The sequence below is a fragment of the Catharus ustulatus genome, chromosome 9, assembly GCF_009819885.2.
Source record: "Catharus ustulatus isolate bCatUst1 chromosome 9, bCatUst1.pri.v2, whole genome shotgun sequence".
Classification (NCBI taxonomy): domain Eukaryota; kingdom Metazoa; phylum Chordata; class Aves; order Passeriformes; family Turdidae; genus Catharus; species Catharus ustulatus.
In genome coordinates this window covers 8,064,321-8,085,767 of record NC_046229.1, presented here as the reverse complement: position 1 = coordinate 8,085,767, position 21,447 = coordinate 8,064,321, and the positions used below count along the sequence as shown (strand labels likewise).

Genomic DNA, 21,447 nt, shown 5'->3' with positions numbered 1-21,447 from the left:
AAAAGGACAGTGGATAAACTGGAAGTGCTAGAAAAGAGCCAGTGTAATGTCTACCTTTAAAAAGTATTTTAAAGGAAAAGGCAAGCCTGACAATTGTAAGCCAATCAGCTTATCTTCAATTCATGGAAAAATACTGAAACAAAGAGCCCAACTCTTTGTAAGTGCCTGGAAGGTAATGAGAACATGTATAACATCCAACATGGATTTGTCAAGAACAATCATGTCAGAACAATCTAATTTTCTTCCCTGACAAGGTAACAGGCCTTGTGGACAGAGGAAAAGCATCAGATGTCATTTGTACTTTGGACTCTTTTTGATCCTCTTCCACTTATCAATCTTCTGAGCAAACCATGGAAGCATGATTCAGATGAAAATAGCACAAAGTGACTGCAACACTGATTCAGAAAAACATACTTGGGGTGTGATTAGCAATATTCCTATTGACATGAAAAATTACCTCACGTGACAATCTGAAGGAGACCCTCCCAAGTCTGGCAACATTTAAGATTTTGATTAATGACCTAGAAAATAGTATCACATACATATTTGTTGTGACAATATCCTTCTCAGAGGCATTATAAATACCCTGGATTTATAATGACCAGAATTCAGAGAAAACATGATGAATTTAAAGATCTGATTTGGAAGCCACAATGCCTGTTCAGTAGGGATAAATGCAAAGTACTTCACTGAGCCAAGAAAAATTAACTACTTGGGATGGAGAACCACTGACATTGGTAGCTATTCTGTAGAAAATTAAAACTTACTGTGGATCAAAGCTGGATAATCCATCAACAATATCATGCTGCTCCAGTAAAGATGAATGTCCTACTGCAATGGATAAATTAGTTCTACTTTGCTTGACACAGAAGAATCTTTCTACTCAGCACCAGGAAAGCTGCAGCTGCATTATTTGATCCAGTCTGAAGAACTGCACCTCCAAAAAGTGAGGACCAACTTGTGATAACCCAGAAGAAATTAGTGATTTAGAAAATACAAGAATTGAGGTTGTTAAAAAAAAGGAAAAAAAGTACAGATATAAGTAAAATGCCGCTAAAAAACGAAGAAAATAAAAACAAACAAAAATATGAAGTTGGAGAAAAAAAAGAAAGGAAAAAAGCCCCAAACCACAAAACTGGTAAACTGCTCTTTGTTCTGATGTTAGATAGGGCAAGACATAAATGACTTAAAGAGCAGCCAGGGAGACTGAGGCTAGATTTTAGGAAAAAAACTGTCAAGCAGTAAGAAGCAATAAACAGTAGAGAAGACAGATTGCCTGTGGAAGTTCTGGAATACTCCTGGAAAAAGCTGTCAAAAATAACACAGAAATCTGTCCAAAATAAGTGTGGATCTTGCCACACTAAAAGGGTGATCCAGATTATCCAAAGGTCCTTCCCACTCGTGTGATTCCACGAGCCCTACTGAAATGTCCCTGAAATGAGATCCTTGCACGTGATGTTTGGGAGCAGGGAGCAGGATTAAATATCTATGTTTTTTCCAAATAAAGTATTTTATAAAGCTGAACAAAACGATGGAAATTTAGAACCTATATTTTTTAAAAAGATGTTGAGAAACTGGAACAGACACAGCAAGAAGCCACAGAAAATATTTAAGGGCTGAATATAATATCTTGACATGAGACTCAAGTACTACAATGTGTTGCATTACCATTGCCATTAACTTCCCATCTCTATCCCCCTATTGAAGCTAATGACTTCTTAATCTTGTAGCAAAAAATTAGCTACCAGAGGAAAAAATATTATATAATCCAAGATTAATTCAAGTCACAAATTAGATTTATGTTTTTAACAGTGAGAGTAATCAGACACTGGAACAAATTACCAAAGGAAGCAGTAGATACTCTGCTTCCTGATGCCTTGAAATCAAGACTGGATGCTTTCCCCAAAGACAGACTTCAGTCATACATAGGTTAAAAGTTCAACCCAAGGCAATAGAGGTTTAATTTAACAGTCTGTGATGTCCTAGAGGGATCCCACAGTTGTTCAAAGTCCAGGAATTAATTTAAAGTGAGGCTGAACTTCTCATCTGAACAGGAGGGTCCCTACACTCACAGACTGGTATTGCAACCTGAAATGGCATTGTTTCCACTGAGATATCATATTTTATACACTGGGATTCTTTTCCATAGCTCTATGAACTCAGGAATATCCTTTCCCAACACAAAGTTGGGAAATGAAAAAATGACATTTAAAAAACACATCTTCCCCCAAACCCTCAAAACATATTTTGCTCAAATAGAAAGTGAAAAGTTCTACAAATCTAAATGGGTAATTTCAAGACACATTTCTCTTCTTCAGAACTTTGCCTGCTTTTTAATACCTTATTTAGTCTGTAAAAGTTCTGCCTGCCTTAAGAGCAAAAGGATTAATGGTTTCAAATTCCAGTGTGTTGACCTTTATTCAACATTAAAATGCTTATTTGAGCATTCTGCCATGGTAGCAGTAAGCCCCCGTCTAATGAAAATTGTAAGGGAAAGAAAGTTTAACTCCCATATGCCCACAAATAGAATTATTTTGCATTAGGAGGTTTAGGGGATCATTTCTGCACACACACAGAGACAACATTGATGCAAAGTGCACTAAAACCACAGAGTATACATGCTATTGCTCTGGCTGCAAGTTGAATGTTAGAGCAATATTAATGATTATGAAGAACAAAAATGGTTAAGAACCCCTGCTCCCCTGCTCCCAAGTTACTACCTTGAATTATTTGTGACATCCAAAAATTTTAGGCGAAGTCAAACAAAAGCAAATCATACTAGTTACTTCTGAAATAAATTACAGAATTTTATTCCAAACACCAAAAAGTGTGATGAAAACTAAAGGAAAAATTTGCATAGCAGGGTACACAGTGTGCTAAGGCAGCAAATAAAGTGGGGAGGAGGAGGCCAGGATTGATTTTGGGTGATGCTGAAGCAGAGAGGGTGAGCTGTGAATGCTTTGGCTGACACAGCAGGAAGAGCAGGGGGAGAAGCTAAAGGCAATAAAGACAGAGCTGCTGCAGACCTTCAGGGCACCTACTGAACTTAGGCAAGTAACTGTCTTTAGAGGCTGATGCAAAGAGAGAAAGCCTTAATCACACTGAAGCCTGAATCTTTACTGCTCTTATATTGACTCAAATAACAGCTGTGCCAAAAGAGAGGCAGGGAAACATTTTTGTCAAGGCAGGTTCCCACTCGCCCCTCATCAGCTGAGAAGGAAATAGGAACAAATGCAATCCAGAGCATCAGCCATACAGAGATGGCACATGCAAGAAATTAATTGCCAGCTAAGGTTTTGTGGCAAAAGCCTTACCATATTTAAGTAAATATTTTTCCTGTATAAAAGATTACAAATCAGTCTTTTAAGTACTGAAACGTTTCTTGGGCAAAACCACAGTTGTTACAGTAGTTTGTAAAAAAAAAAAAAAATTGCTCAGAACCTAAAGAGCTAAAATAACTTCCCAGTGATAAAAAAAGTAATCTACAGCTTATCTGAAGAAGGGGTATTGAGCAAGCATACTTTAAAACGTTACAATAGTTTTGTAGGAATTACAAAATGTGTCATAACTAAAGTTAGTCGTGACTAAGAAATTATGCATAGGACAAGTAAGGAACAGCAGAATCAACACTGCAGGAATGTGCAGGTTTAAGGAGATGAGAATAGTAGACAGGAAAATCAATTTATTGCATGATAAATGTTCATATGCAAAATAGCGTGAGCAAAAAAACCCAGCTGTGAAGAATGTGGCAGTGAAGGGGATCAAATCATTATGCATCAGAGTGAATATTTCATCATTCTAATTCAAACTTCCTGTGCAAATATTAACAGAACCACAGGAAAAGAAAAATCCTACAAAGCATGCCAGCATTTTGCTAAAAATACATACAACCACTCCAGAACTGCAAATATAATTCAAAATTCCCAACTCTCTTAGAAGTCTGACTTCACTGAACATAGAATAAATTCAGGCACAGAGAAAACCAGAATGGAGAAGGTAAAGGTGGATTTATTTCTGCTTCTTAAACAACTTTAAATAAACTTAAGGCAAGGCAAGACATACTCACAGTGAATAAAACTTGCAGAAGGCAGGACAGAAAAAAAGTGTTCTGTAAAGATTTTTTTTAAATTATGTTCTTTTATTACATATTGAAATTCAAAGTAATTATTTTAATATTTTTAACCTAACACTAAAAGGAGTACAAAAGCTTTATTTAAAAAATCTAATCTGTGAGTGACTGCAAAAATAATGGTGTCTGCCAGGAGCACTGATGCCTCTAAAGAAATATATATTTAGTTTGGCTTACTCAGCAGTGCTCTAAAAAACTCTAGGATTCATTCTGGGTAGAATATGCATTTTTAATAAATACCAACAAAAAGGGGGGAAAAAATCAATTCAACACAGAAAAAAAAGGCCATAAAGTTTTTTCCAGCTCTAAACTGCAAGCATTGTCTTAGCCCAGCTCCTTTTTCAGACATATATGGGCAGTACAAAAATGAAACACTGTGCGATTTAACTGAATTTCTGCAGGTAAAAATGAGGACACCATATACATAATTCCTACTGCAAACAATTGGCTGCCAGGACAAGGACTCGGGGGTACCCCCAGCGTGCCATCCTACACCACAGGGGACTGAGGGACTGGTGCCAACCCCTACAGTAACTGATCCTTACTTCAGCCATGAATCTCAAATACAAACTCTGCTGTACTGTGAATCAAAATATCATTTGCCATAGCTCATTGTTCATCTCATTCCAAATTTAATGCCATGCAATTAACAAAACTCCTCTAAATTTATCTCCAAAGCTTATGTGCAGCATTTTGGACTTGTGAAATGGAATAAGCATGTGGTAAAACATGTTCCTGCTTTTGCTGATTCTCAGCATAAATGTTTCCTTCTCTCTTATCAGTTGCCTGAACACCAGCATGCTACAATCAACTTCCTGCTAGTTAGTTAAGATTCTTGCTTGCTTTCCTTTCTTCTCTAAATACGGCTCTCTCGTGCTGCTATTGATCAGTGACTGAAGGAAAAAAGCCAGGATGAAACCCCTTTTTCTTTCCTTTCTTTTTTTGTTATTGATATTTTTTAAAAGGTCCTTTCATCTCTTCCTCTACCAGGAAAGCATTACTTGATGGAAATACAGGAATAATGAATCTAAAGCTGTTCAGCACCAAACTACCTAGAAATGGAAAAGATCCCCCTAGAATTGAGCCTCCTGCTTTTCAGTGAAGCAGCACACATGCACTCCAATTACTTTCTCAGTTACAATATCAGCAACTCAAGGAAATTCTGTTCCAGTCAATAGTGCTTCCACAGATTATATGCCATTGGGAACAAGGGTAGAATTTGACCCACTTCTTTTTTGGCCATTAAAAAGTCCCTCAATGATGATAGGTAGCAGATCAAAATATTAAATATAATTTTATACCTAAGAATTATAGCCTCATGCTGCTCATGAAGTCTCTACTTCCAAGCAGTTTGTGGCATTAGCAGGAGGGGTTAATTCCAGCAGAACTTTGGAAAGCCACTTCCCACTTCTCTGGTCATCCCTCTAAACACAGGAGTACCAGAGGTAGCTGAAAACAGAGCAATGTATATTTAGCCTGCAGTGTTATATAACCTGTCTGTTAACAAATGCAAGACACAAAGTAAAGTCATGTAACCCAATTGAAACTGTTCGTACTGGAGGTTGATTTCCCTTGGGAAACTGAAACATCAAGTAAGAAACTGAACCAGTTAAATATAACCTTTTTAAAGGGCAAAAGAATTCAAAGGTAATCAAGGATTTTTTTTTTCCTCAGAAGGGCATTTATAATTATATTCCACTCTTATTTATAACAACCCTTTTAATGTTGGTACTACAAAGAACTCCACAGAAACCCAGCTTTTCTTTATATAACAGGACTCAATCTCCACGTGGTTTTTATATGCAAAACATCTTCTACACAAGGTATACATGACAAAAGCACATTTCCCTGAAGAAACAAGAAATGTTTTCAAAGTGGTTCATGAGGGTTCAGCCATGTGCCTTTTGCTAATATTGTGGGAGACTCAAGAAGAAATCCTTTGCTCTTGTTTTGAGAAAATAATGGCAAGTTACTCCAAGTGCACACAGTGAGCTCAGAACCTAGTGTTTAATTTCCTTTATTATCCTGGAATACTCTTAACAGTTTGCTTTAATCTACTGATTACTGATTATAGAAGGAAACAAAACAATTATCAAACTGATTGTTTCAGTTTCTTTCCACTGGTTAAGCAGGTATAAGTTAAGAAGTAGAAATGAAGGGCACGAAGTAAAATCTCCTGAACCAGAAGCACATTTCAAAATTCAGCACCAGAGTGACCAGGTGGGCTGTGATTAATCATTTAAGATCCCAAGTTTCGTGTTCATGTTGTGTTAGGACACAACACCTTGTGTTAGGAAAACAACAGTGGGAATTTCAGAGTGGGATCTGGAGGTGCACAAAGCCAATGAGAAGGGAATCTACAACAAAGGGTGAGGATAGATTTGGGTGGGACAAGCTCTTGCACAGAAGGTCTGCTGGATGCAACAGAAATTAATTATATAGAAACCTGCTGCTGTGCTTGCTTCCATCTTCTACAGAGCCAGCAGATACTCACACAGTCTCACTCTGCAGTCTGTTACCCTTGAACAATAAAAACAATGTAAAGGGCAGAGCCTTCACACAGCCAGAGATGCTATCAAATTATGCTGCACAGATTAAAAACATGCAGGAGTTTCCCAGGATGATATAAATTATTGATCTATCCCATTTCTCATGTTGCCCAAATGCTTGTAAATGTTACTATACAAAAACATCTGTACAAAACTGCCCTAATAAATTTATTCCACGAAGGAAAAAAAAAGTTAATTTAATCTCAGAATTACATGAGAGACATTCTGTTTGAGAAGCAGCAAGCATGCAGAATCCCAGTGTGGATTCCATTGTGCATACCTGCTCCAACTCTCAGCAGACACACTCTGAACACCTGCAAGTGCCTGACAGAGGAAATGGGGCTGGTGATTTCTTACCCACAACAGGCAATCTGTTGATACACTATGAAACCAGTATTAGGAGATGCTTTAGTCAAAATGCTGCAGGTTATTAATCACAGCTTTGGGGTTTCTGACAGGATGTTTTGATAAAATAAATCTATTTTAAGTGACTGTAATGAAATACTAACCGGTTTTTGAAGGGCTTTTAAGATGTTTTTAAGAAGTTTCAGATCAAAGACTCAGTTAATGTAACCTCCATGCATTAAATATTTAGTACTTATTCAGTCACTTGAGCACTCAGGCATCTTGACATTGTAAAAGGAGGAGAGGGAAATTGAGTTTAAGTCAGTTTTACACAGTGGGATTTTTCAGTTTTTATGTTAAAATCCCAGGCATGTAATTTTAATACAAAGGGGTCTATTCTTCTACAACAGTATATGCACCACCCATTAAAAGAATTCTTTGTTCACCTGCATAGATGGGAGAATAAATCCTCTATAGAGTCACTTCAGTAGAAACTGTTGTGCTGGGATTAACATCATGATTGAACATTATTCTGTCTCTGAGCTCTCTGATGGACAAAACCAAATGCACACATTTCTCTTTCCTGAACAAGTAGGCACTTACAAGGAACACAGATTTTTAACAATGGCAGATAGATTTAAGCAAGTTCTTTTTAGATATTTGGATTATGTGACTATAAGATATTTCTCCATTCAGGCATCCCTGAATTCCAACAGCTGCTCTTTACCATTTCATTTCTTCCAAGAAATGCACAGAGGTCTCCAAAACAGATGAGGGAAATAATCCTATTTGGGGACCTATAAAAATAGATGTCTTAAATTAATAAACTGCAGATTACTAGGGGCTGGGTATCCATTCTGAAAATGCAACACTACATATAAATTTTACAATTTCTGAAGCAGCACCTTTTTTGTGAAAGCTTGTTGAGTGTAGTAGGAACTTGAGGATGACTTCAAGCAGAATGAAGACACTCCTGAGTGCATTTCTTGGCTCACTTGCAGAGGATTATAGACAATAAAATATTAAAAATTGCCTTTGCAACTATTGCCATGACCCACATTAGCATCTATTCTCAGAATCAAGGAAAGTACTGTGCATTTGCATCCTGTTTAATACAAACATGGATACATCCAAGTTCTTTGATTTGCACAGTTGCTCTAAGGCTCTTGTATTTCACATTAATTTGTAATACATAAAGGAAAGAAATACCTTACCTTAAACACTACCAATATATGGGAAAAAAACCCTGGCAAATGGTTCTGCATATTTTTCACAGACATTTCCCAAATTTCATCAAAAACATTTTCCCAAAATTTACAGCATGATTGAAGATGACTGCACCCTAATTTGAAAAAAGCTAAAACTGACCTCTGAAGTAATGGCAGCAATAGATATTCCCAAATCTGGTAAGACATCATCATTGCATGACCCTATTTGTCATAAGTGTCTTCTGAATGTTAAGCAAGCACAAAGGCTGTGTGTCACCACAGGCTCAGCCATGACACTGAAAGACAAACAGCTCTGAAAATATCCACGTGGATCTCCTGCTGCCCGCATGATCTCATCTGTTTTTCTCAAAGAATTTTCTCGGTTTTCCCTGTTTTCACTGCCGGCCATGGCTCTGGAGCTCCTGTCTTCTCTGCCATCTTAAATTATACAAACACATGGTGCAGGAAGGTGCAAGGTGCTTTTACAGGAAAAAGATGTTTCTTGGTATGTAACTTGAATATTTCTTATGCATGGTTGCCTCTGTGTGCATGCTACTGTGAGAAAGTCCCAAACAGTAAATTAAACAAATTAATGCTTGCTCTGCTGAAGAAGAAACTATGCCAGACCTATGCAAAGAAATCCAAACCACAAGACAATCCTCACCACATAAAGGATGTTAAATACTCCAATAGGTCCCTCACTGATCTACCCAACAGTCAGAATGTGTCTACAAGGTACTACTGAAGAAATTCATGTCTGTGTTTCTTTCATGGCTTTTTGATTTTGTTGAGAGTGGAGACCTGTGTTAAAACCACCTAAACAGCCAATGAATCAAGACTATTCCTGAATAATTTAGCTGTGTTAAAGTAGATCTCTGAAGATTTCCTGGAATCTTAGAAATTATTGTATCCTCAAAGAAGGAAGCTTAGGAAAAGACAGAGATAACAATTTGGTATATTCTGAAACAAAAACCAAACCATCTAGATATAATCTAGGAGAACCTTTGCTGTAATGAACCACAGCTCAGGAGAAGTCAGATACCAGATCTTGTCCTGCTGCCTCTGGCACCGACATTGCACTCCAAATGAAGGCAGTTTGGACAAGGGGAGGGTGAGGAGGTTGTGACCAATGCTCCAGAGCAGGTGTCATGAAAAATGAGAGGAACAATGGAAGTGGCTTTTATAATAGCAATAAAAAAGTCTTTACCCAATTGTATAGAAACTGAATGCAGCATTATGAAATAATCAACTTGACTGTGGCACTTTCAGATGCTCTGTCAATTAAAAACGAAAAAGGAAGGAAAAAAAAGAAAAAAAATGGAAGGGAGAGGCTGTCCAAAATTTGCAATATTAAAACATTAAATATTTCAAATGGTACTGATCAGATAACAGGAAATGTGATAATTATCACACATGTTTCCTTATAGAAATTAATGCCATTCAGATAGATTCTGGTTTATTGTTAGCTATGATGTTTCAACTTGTAACAAATATGACCTTTAGAAATCAGGATATATCCATACATAATACTTTGAGATGCAATGGACTTCTGAAAATAAGCAATTTTTACTATATGTTAGCTATTAACAGGACAACTGTTCCGGGCTTTTAGAATTTGGGGTCATTTGAGTAACAATCAGTTTACACAGTTCTGACAGGGTGGAGGTGTCTCCCAGAGAGATTAAATATGGACTGTCCCTGGAACAAAAGCTGTAAAATTTTGTGCTCGTGTTGGCTGCAGCCAGGGGTGCAGATGGGTATTCCCAGCACACAGAATGTGGTATGAAGCTGCTGAAAGGAATTCGATCCATGATCATTGCTGAAATGCATCTGCCACCAGTGCTAGGTGCAGCCAGGGAGATCTGATGACGTGTGATCAGCTCCAGAGGTTCACTATCACGACACACTACTGTTATGCAGTCAGCTGTGATCCTTGCCTTATCATCATTATGGGGTTTTTTGAATCCAGGAAAGAATACGTTGAAACACCTTTGTGATTTCTAGTAAATTTCTGTGCAATCCAATGCCCAGAAGAGCCCAATGTTCTGAACATGGGGTCCTGTAAAGACACATCTCCTGTTGACATTTTCCAATAAATCACATAGTGTGTGCTGCTAACAGAGTACAGGCTATCTAACTTTCTAGCACATGGAGCAACTTTTGAAGCTAATCAAAGAAGTGAATTATTATTTTTGGAATGTTAATCACCATCAGTCCAAGGTCCTTCTAAACCTCTTGTGATTCAACACTATTGCACGTAAAATCAATAATTTGTGACTGTATGAAAAAGAGAGAATATCTGCATTTCAGAAAATACATAGATATACAAAAAGGGTCATTCCCCTAGGTTATTTTAAAAAGGGGATTATGGAGAAATTACTCTGTGGTCCCCAGTTGCAAGACAGAACTTCTTTCTTTCCAAGTTATCAGATTGAGCATGTCAGGAAATTTGTGCCATTGCATGTAAACACACGAAACTGGAGTGGAAATAACTTCTAGAATACAATTTGCTAAAAAATGAACACAGGTGCAGTTCTTCTCAGAAAGACAAATGAGAACAGGAAAGGTTTTGACATGCAGTTCTCATTCACTTCTACCAAAAATTTGCTTGGCTGGTGCAGGAACCATCGGTTTACTTTTCTTGGTACTACCTGATGGTTCATACTGACTTTGCAGTAGATAGGAGGGGAAGTAGTTGTCCAGGAGCTTTGCAATACATTGATTACATTGATTTTTTTTTGGGGAGGGAGTGGTTTTTGTTTATTTTTATTTAACTTTCTAATGAACAGAGAGAGTGGCATACATAAAGTCATTGTATTGTAACATATATAAATTCATTGTAGTTCTAAAAGAAGAGTTTGTATTTGCCTGTATTTCTCTGGGAAGATGAAAAATCGGAGATTTCAGAGACCCCAGTCATTCTGCTCCATTATTGTCATAGCAACAAATGATCTTGAAGCACTGTATGCAACATCTATAGCCATTTGCAGTATAGCTCTAGCTACTAACTTGTTTCTGTTAATGGCCGGCATGAACCAGTCTCTGTAATCTCTGCAATTTAATTGATGAACCACAAAACAAATGGTCATAGTTAATAAAATTATATTTTGCCATCTGTGTCCAGTAATGAGAAAATCTGAATTATAGGAATGAAAAAGAATGAAGTTTTCTTCCAAACAGATCAATGCATCCCACCTCTTTGTCAGCATTAAATTAGATGTTATCTGTTGCTGTGTATTTCCCTCCTTGGTTGCCATGGCTAATGGGAGTTTCAGCCAAGATGGACAAGAATTCTGTTTGACCATGGGGAATGTAATACCTTTTCCTCTGTTTTCCTATGAGTCTGTGTAGTATGAGTCTACAATCTTATTTGGTCTGAGTGCATCCAAGTCTCACTTATAGGAGGACAATTTTGTTCAGCTCTGCAGTGTTATTTGCTGTTACAAAACCTTATCTATTTCTATAAAAGAAATCTAGGGGATATGTGCAGTTTTATTCCTAAAGCTCTGAAGGATTTCAAAATCAGCTGGAGCTGAAGGCAAATCTGGTGCTGCCACAGTATCTCATAAGGGTGATTACAACAGCAGAAAAGTACACCTTTGGAACATATATTCTGTTTTCCTGAGTTCACATTCTGAGCAGTTGGTTCTCTTGAGAGCAAGGATATAAATTGTGTGGACTCTCCATAAAGAGGCCACTACAATTTAAAGGAAAAACCAAAACAACAAACAACCCACCCCAAAACATTTTATAAATTCTCTAGGAACCTCTATATCATTAATTCCCACAAGAGATAGATGGTCCTAACACAGCAGATAGCAAAGTAATTTATGGTGATAACTTGATTACCTAGACCATGCCAAAGATTTGGACCATTTTCTTAAGCTTTAGAGAGGAAGACAGACTAAGGCAAGAAGGACAGTATATTATATCCACTCACGGGAGACAAAGAAGATGCAGTGCTGCTGAGCACCTTGTTTTGTGCAGCAGCACTATTCTTGTTCTACACAGTACCTTTCAGATTTTGAAATATTCATTGTTTGGATTAATATCTATGTCTAGGTCTCAGACAAGTCTTGATGGATCTCACTGTATTGCCAAAATACCTCCTCTTTTTTCACCACAGTACCATCAACCTCTGTTTTAGTCATCATCCGTTAATCTATAAAGTGCCCTTAATCAGTCATCTCTGACATTCCTATAAATTTCCCATCAGACATAACACATTACAGGCTATTTTTCATTCTCAGAAGGCAAATAAGAAAAACAGACTTGAGGTCTTGAATCACATAAACTGTGCAAAACAGTAGACTCCATTTCTAGCTTTTTTTCCTGAAAACCATAGCCACGATTTGAGTAGCTCAGTAGCTACAAATAGGGTTTGCTTTCCAAAACACTAAACTTATTTTTGGGGTGTAAATGTCAGAAGTTGGGGCTCAATTTTGTGTATCAGGAGCTCTGAAAAGAGAAGTTTGTGTTCTGGGTTTCTATAAAGGGAATGTGCAAACGTGCTGCGAGCGGCTCGGAAGCGATCGGCTGCGCTGTCCAGGGTCCTGACAGGTCCTGAAGACTCGATCCTGCTCTGAACTCCTAAATTACCTGGTTGCCATGGCTGACCTCTGGAAACGAACACCCAAGACTTTGCACAGGCTGCGTCCAAGCAGTCGAGATTTCTGCAATAGTTTCCTTTCCCATAAAAAGACACTGCAGTCAGAAGAGTGTTATGAACCTTAATTCACTGATATTTATGCAATATTTTGGAGGTTGTCAGAGCAAAAGTTAAAAAAAAAAAAAAAAAAAAAAAGGTTTTCTTTAAAGACAGGCGTGAAATTTTCCCTTATTCCATGCTGAGAACTGTGCAGCATTCATAAATATGGAAAGACTGGTTAATATTTTAATTCTAAGCAACATCGATTTTTTAAAAAGGAGGGGGGGAGGAAAAACAAACAACATTTAACAATATGCAGCTGTTACTAATGAATTAAGAAGCTGATTAAAAATAGAATTATGGATATTAATGCATTATTGTAAACCATCATAATGCAGAAAATCTAAGTGGAGGGGAAAAGTATGTATTATAAAATCCTGAGGTTGCCAGATTTTGAGAAAGTAATAGTAGTCTTAAATTTTAACTAATTAGGAGTAAGTGTAAAATTGGATGCAATTAATGAGAAATTAAAAATAAATGGGAGAAAAATTATTCCTGAAACATATTTTCCTTTCATGCATACTCATGAAAACTCCTGAAATGGATGGTATCTGGATGGTATCTCTCCTTTGTCTTCCTCCATGTTACACATTTATTTGAACATCAGAAAAGGTTGTTCAGAAAAATATACTTTCTGTAGAAAGGTCTGTCCACAATTCTAGGGAATTCTGAGTGAAAATATTTGACTGTGGGCCTAAGGTTGGCTTTTTTTTTTTTTTCCACTGGAAATGTCATGTAACTGGGGCCTTTTCAATCCGTGTTCATTTTCTCAGATTGTTCTCTGCTGCCACAGTATGGTGCTCAGCTGCTGTTTGAAAACATGAAAAAGAGGATCTTTATCAGAGACTGCAGTTCTTTTCATGTACCAATATGACTGGTTGCCATGTAAGCTCTCTTATAAAGAGTTTTAAAAAGGCTTTAAGCTGTATCTTATATTTCCTAAGAAGTGAAAAAAATAGTTTTCAATTAAGTACCTACTGCTTTACATTAAAAAGCTCCTGTCTCCTCGTGTTATTTGTATGTCATTTTGTCTTCAAAACAAAGATAAATATTGCTTTCAGTATTTGTGGATAATAGCAGCACTTCAACAGCAGCAGGCTTTTTCTATGAAAACACTCTTTTTTTGTCTTTTCCAGGAATATCAAAATCTTCTAAAATAAAATATGTTTGAATGCAACATGATGTCTTAAAGTCAGGATGGCACTGGCCTCCTTTACATGGAAGTTTGATGTGCTTCATCACTCCACTATTCTTTGATTCAAAAATACTTTGCTAACAGCACAGAAAAGTAAGGGACATTAATATCACACTGAAATCAACAACAGATCACAGTCTACACATAATATCTCTCAGCTGTGCTTCCTTACAGGTATTATGTTTTCATGAGCCTTACTTCCTCTCTTCAAGTATGTATCTTCAAATACTTGGGTCAACAGTAAGGATGCACTCAGCCAGCTGGGGCCACCTGAGCTACACTGCCTTGGTCTCTACTATCTTATAATCTACATCAAAAATATCTTCTTATGTCTTTATTTTCTCATTTCTATATGATATCTCCTCAAATCCCTTCTGACATGCAGGCAGAAGTCTTCTTAGAGCCAGCTTTTAGCTTTCAAGGCTTAAGGACAAAAGAGATAAAGTCTTACTGAACATGTGCATGGCAAAGACAAAGAACTCCAGGATTAGCACAAATCTCTTATGCAGAAGGCCTCAAATGCACACCTTACTCATACACTACTGAAAAAAAAAAGATTGCTGAGCAATGGTGGGATTCGCTTTACACACAGACATTCAGCATATTTAGAGAGAAGTGCAAAAAAGGGGAGTTTATTTTTATTTTTTGCTGGTATTCATGCTGTTATAGTGGTAGTACAAGTTCTCAATGAAACATTAGGGCACCGGGCCTAAGTGCTGATTGTTTTGACTCTGGAGCTTAAGGACATCTTTACACACATGAAGCTTGAACCCACGAACTGTGCTGGTGACTTTACCATGTCTATTTAACATGCTTAAGCTTAAATCTACACTTAAGTGTTTTGCTGGATCGGAGCCACAATGCTCAGTTTACATAAATTATGTGAACAAGATTTTGCCTGAGGTATTTAGTGATTTTAATGCATTATACTTACATTCTAGAACTGGTATAAAGTTAAATCAATAAATAGTTCTTTCTTTGGTTAAGTTAAAAGGCATAAATTCAAATCCTTTTGACTGAGCAGACTTTGAAATTGTTAAATAAGTCTTCAGTCCCAAGGTTTTAGCCCTACAGGTAATGTGAACCAGGCTAACCATGTTCTGGGTCTACAGTCAAAGAATAAAGATTAAAATACTGCTCCAGCCCCACAGATGCATTACACAGTCACCACTCAGGAGATCTAAACAGAAACCAACTCAAACATAGCCAAAATCCCAGCAGAGTCAATGCAGTGAAGTGCTACGGGGCAAATGTAGTTAATAGCTCCACATAGCACGATTTCCCCTCCGTGAGAGTACATTCAGCATCACTATCAACATGGTAATTATTGCTTAATGCTGTGCTGCAAAGCAGGGAAAACAAATCTCTGGAAATGGAAGTGCAAGAAGACTGAAGGCATTCTAGGGTTTTCTCAGGGTTCTAAGGGCCTTACATACCCTCAAAATACACAATGGCCTGCAGGGCAACTAAATAAATTTTAAAACCATGAAAAAGCTTTATGTTGGTGTACACACAGGACCTCAGACTGAGGGGGTTTTTATGAGATTATATTAATTGGTTGTGCTATGTTATTTCCCAAGCACCAACTGAAAAACAGGGATTCTAGTCAGCACTGAAAATGGAAAGTAAAAATATAATCTTCATGTCCCCAGAAGCTTAGGGTGCAGTAACTAAAGGCAGCTGCCTAGATCTGAGGTTGAACTCTCTGTTTGGACAAAACTAGTAGGTTTCCCACTGGGATTAAAGTTACCCCATGGAGCTTTGTGACACTCAACAAAGTAGGAGAAAGTGCTGAGGACAGGAATGAGTAAAACCTGCCTTTTACTTGAAATCTGCCATTGCCATGAGAAAAGGAGTCAGACCCTGAGAAGCCTTCCTGCACCTGGCTGTTAGTTCAGCCATTTCAGGACATCTGACTAGATCATTAGTGCTCCCTTTCCAGGTGGACGCCTGGACAAGTAACATATTATTTCAACCTTTCAGAAAATGCAGGAGTATGTATTAAGGGATGGAGCAAACAGGGAACACAAAAGACAGAAGGACAAGGAAGACAAGTCCGAGACCAGGATATGAAGTCATGTGAAATGGCACTGAGATGGGGATATCGAGTGCCCAGAGAACACCACTACCTTGTGCAGCCCTGGTATTTAAAAGACCTCACAGCTATTTTGGATTTGCCCTTCACAACTCAAAGAGATAAGGGGAATGAATAGGAAAGAACAAAGCAGGATAAGTAACATAAGAGCAGAAAACAAATACCACAGCTTCTTTCTTCTAGCTATCTTAGGAGAGTATAAACTAAGTGGAAAGAAAAGGGAAGGTTAGATTTGAGGCAGAGAAAGGGCAAGCCAGATGAAGGACAAGTGTGGAGTAAAGGTGAGAAGAAGAGTCTGACTTGGAAATGGGAAGAGCCATGAAGCAAAAGGCCAACCTGAACAGCTACAAAAAGTCCAATGAAAACTTCAGAAAGGTCACTGACGTTCCAAAGGTTTCCCTGAGTGGCTACAAGATGAAAGGGTGAAGCCTGGGACCTGTGCATGAAAACAGTTTGCATAGACTAACTTTGCCACACATAATTCATTTACTGTCATTTCAGGAAGATTTTTTCTTAATAAAATTGATCATAATTTTTCTTTTTTCTTCAGATGATTTCTTACCTCAATGGACTTTTTGTGCTCAAAGCTTCTTTTTTGGTGAAGTGCTTTTTCCAAGAGGTTTTTTTTTTTTTAATGGTGAATGGTAGCTATAAAATGTGACCTGCAAAATGGACTTAGGATTTGAATCCCTCTTCACAATTTATGATTTTTTTACTCATAGTCAGATAAAGAGCAGTTAAAGCAAATCTTTCTAGAAATTATTTTACTTTATCAAACAGTCTTCTTTCTGTAATTTAAGAAACAACCAGCTTATGCATTTAGGAACCTTGCATGATAATAGCTGCAAATTATGATGTTATTGAGTTTGTTTGTTTTCAAAAACTATACATTATTGCCAACTTAAACCAAATTATTTATTTATTGGTTTTACCATGAGCCCTTGTATATACCCTAGAGACAGATGGCAACATTCAACAGCAACATCATTTCACCTATCCTTCCCACTCTGTGATTCCCACAGGCCAGGCTATCTCCCAGAACTCCCTTTAAATTGTAACAAAGAAATTTTCCTTAAAACTGATGGTATAGAATAGTCCCCTGTAATTTTTCATGTTATTTATATAATCTCCCTGGTAGCACACTGTGCTATTATACGCTATAAATCATATTTTATTTTGGAAAGAACTGCTGGTGGTGTTATTTTTAGGTCCAAATCTACTTCTGCTGATATCCAATCCAGCTAAGAAAATAGCTGTAGGAACATTTAAAATTTCACATACAGTGTTGGGATGACATCCATATTATTAATGTTTTGGGAACAGCAGTACTATAGGAGTAAAAAATACACCAGTGACTAAAGAGAATGTGTCCTGAACATATACACAGCTGAGCTTTTATACTACCGAGAAATGAGAAAGGAGATTTACTTTTCCTAAGCACATTTCTGTGGCCTTTTTCTGGCCAAGTAAATTGCCACAAATTACATTTACATGACATTTCAACCTAGTTACAGTCAAATCCATTGGAAAATACAGTATCTGACACCAACAGGATTTCAAAGGTACCTTACATCACCCAGAAGCCTGTAACTTCTATTTTTTTTCAAAGACCAAGAGTATACTTTTCTTTTACAGAACTGTTATTACATAACCTAGAGTTGAACGCAGAAATGGGAAATTTAACCTTAGAAAAGCTGCCTATTTTCTTTGCTTCATGCTTTAAAATGTTCATAACTGAGCACTTAAAAATGGACCAGTAGAAAAGGGTAGAACTGATCAAGTATTTTTACCAGGGTACGAAGTCATTTAGTCAGTAAATAAAGGAAATTTGATCAACGAACCGGCAATGTGACATCTGGTGTGCAGTTTCACAGTCTTAGGGCATCATTCTGCTCTCTCTGGTACCAGCATGATTCAGGAGTAACTCATGTAAATTAAAAGCACACCCCAAAGTGGTGTGGAGTCAGGAGGAAGCACTCTGTGTTTCAGTCTGTGTCTTTCAGTGCTCCGTATCTGACTTAAGAGATCGGCTCATTTACAGAGCCCTACATTAGACATATTGCCTTCTTGTTTTAAAATATGTGTGTTTAATATTTAATTTAACAGAATTCCATATTCCAGTCTCTGTGTACTGTGCAAGTCCCTTTGAGGCTCGTGGTTTGTACGTGCAGCCACAACTCTCCTCCAGTGTAATTTGGAAGCACCATTGCCTAATGGAGTGAAAGGAAGTATCTGGCTCTGATTAATCCTGGTTCTCTTTGGAGTGAGTAATGAAAATAATGCCCAGCCACTGTCAATTTGTAAAGTGGGCTGTAGGAGTTGAGCCAGACTGTCCAAAACTCATTTAATTTATTATGTGTGTCCGTGGAATGCTGGTGGAGGTGCAGGTCTCATCAATTGCCCACACACTTCAAGCACACACAGGCAATTTGAACTACCAGCTTCAAATGACAGCACACTCCAAAATTTTGCCAACTCCAAAAAAATTGTTGTAATGCTACACACATAGGTATTGCATGTGAGACTGAATAGGTATCATAAAATAGGTACTGTAAATGCAAAGTGTACCTGTGCTTATATTTTCACGGAAATACAAAAATTATTTTTAAATCTACTGTGCAGTGAAATACTGCAGAGTATTTGCTCAGAGGAGAGACGCATCAATAATATGCAAAAAAGTAATTCCACAATTTTAAAAAGTGCTCACAGATTTTGAACTTCTGATCTGTTGGGGCAAAGCAAAGAAAATCTGAAGTTACCAAGGCCAATAACAGCAGAATGAAAATAGCGGTTTAAATGGTACCTGGGTGACCATATCAGCTCACTTGCAGGAGAGACTATTTTCAAGAACATTTGGCACATCTGGAATGTGGGATAGCTCTCTGAAGTAGAGAATATCAACATTAAAAGGTCAGAAATAGTACAGCTAAGTTATCCATTTAAATGGGAATGGGAAACTTTGCCATTTGGCTCTGAACCATTTTGTCATTCTGCATCCTAATGACAATTACATGTCCCATACTGATATTTCACTTTCAATTTTCATAGAATTAGTGATAGTATTTCAGGAGTTAACAGAGGCAGAGTACTTTCTTTAGAGAAGATATGAAATTAGATTAGAAATTAGATTGCCTTGAAAACATTATATGCAGCAAAATGTGCACTCAGAAATCCTCCAGGAGTAATCCTCTAGGCATGGTTTCTTGTGACTTGAGTTTTGCTTTTCCACAACAAAGAGAAAAAAGAAAAAAAACCAAAACAGCTCCAAAGATCTGTGGTGAGATTCTGCCATCTCCAAGAGACACAGCTCAAAACCACACGATCCAGGAGAAGTGAAAGAGTTTCAAACTCTTCCCCAGCCTCACAATCACAGACTGCAGCAGGGGGCTGTGAAATCCCCCTGGAACAAACCCGAGGGGAGCAGCAGCGACCTGGCAGCTGGACAGATGTGCTGCAGCCTTCCCCTTCCATGGTTTCCCTCCCCAGCCCCGTGCCCAGCGTGAGAGTTTGTCCTCAGACGGCATCTTTGAATTACCTCTCACCAGGAGCTGCCAGGGTATCGTCCCTTGGCCAGGAATAGAGCTTCTAAGGGCCTCTTTATGCCAATCTGATTCCTCTTATCTTACATAAGGGGCCAGGGCAGGGACAGAGCTCGCTTTCTTAGCTCTAAATCTATCCTATATGGCACGCAATTCTCCAAAGTACAGCCAGCTTCTGCTTTTATGGAGCACTGTGCAGTGAAGAATGAAGGATCCTGTTTTTCACCATTTAAAGATGTATGATAGCAACAAAGCTCTATGTTAAAATATTTAACTCGCAGAGAACTTATGGAAATTGTCTATTCAAGCTCAGCAAAGACATTAAATTACCAAGCTGTTCTAGGACAGTTGTGTGTGGAGAAAAGCCAGAAATGCTCTGAGATTGTAATGTTGCTCACAAAGATTACAGCATGAGCCTGATTCAGAAGCTTTTTTATACAGCTTGGTGAGCTGCAAAATGTTACCATATCAATTTCTGCAAAACATACTGTGTGTGTACATATAGATATAAAAGCAGGACTTATACACAGCACATTTCCTGCCACATTTTGAGTGGCATCTGTTTGTTTAGTGTGTTGAAATATGAAAAATAATATTTAGCAACTACTGGTAACACAATGTTAACAAGATTTAAGAGTATAGCTCTGTCTGTCAAAATGCAGATAAAAGACAAATCCTTCTATCTCTATGTTTTAATCAGTCAGATCAGAGGTTTGATGAATATGCAAATGAGACTGTTTATACACTAGTTTCAGAGTGAAAGGAAACAAATTCAGTTTCATTATAGAATTAATGACAGCTCTGTCCTCTAAGATTAAGAATTAAAGCCCTACACACATTTAGATGATAGTGCTCTTTCTGCCCAGCCTCTGCAGATTTTACTTTTCTATTTTTTAATACCCCTTTCCCTTATAATTGTTTGTCCCCCTAATTGAAATGATCAATAATTAATGCCAGTTCGTGGATATGCAATAGTCGTCTTTAGAACAAGAACTGTACTTAACCTACAAAAAAGGGTTAAAAAATATTTCTTTTGTTAATTCTGTTTTTACTCTTGCCTGTAATTTAATTTTTTCCTCCAAGTTTATGCCACCATAGGAATCTCAATGGCCTGCTTCAATGATGGAAGCCTTTTATTTGTTTCAGTGCAGGGTATGCACATGATTTCATTTTGATGTTCACAATATATGCTGGGTTTCTTTTCAAAGCTGGGATCAGCAGCCTTTACAGCTTTCTGATCCTGAAACACACACTACAAGTTTAGACCAAATCAAATCTCAGAGAAAAGATTGAGAGTGTGGTACAAGTGCATTATAAAGTCTGAGAAAGCAAACACTTAAAAAAAATATTTGAGCTATTATTTTTTAATCTGATGATTTCTGAGTTGACACGGGAGTGGCTGAGTCATGCTTGCCAAATCCCCTGGACAGGCAACATTTCAGACAAAGATTATAGCAAAGTGAGCAGAAGTTCAGCCTTACCATTAACCCTCCTTCCTGCTCCAGAAGAACTATGACACTTCATTTTATGTGGCCATTAGGATTTGTACAGAGACCACTAAATCCCTTCTAATTGCAAATCACCAAAGAATAAATTTTTAAGAGAAAACAAAATTGCTAGTTTGTGAATGTTTTGCATTATTTTATCAAGAAAAGTTATCTTCTTGGTCAAAACCTCCA

The 21,447-nt window shown here is 37.6% G+C and overlaps 1 protein-coding gene across 4 annotated transcripts in view; it reads right to left on the bottom strand.

Annotated features, from left to right (window-relative positions):
• BEND5 (BEN domain containing 5) overlaps positions 1–21,447 on the bottom strand; it is a 547,523-nt gene that overhangs the window by 501,837 nt on the left and 24,239 nt on the right. The gene's annotated exons all lie outside the window — the stretch shown is intronic.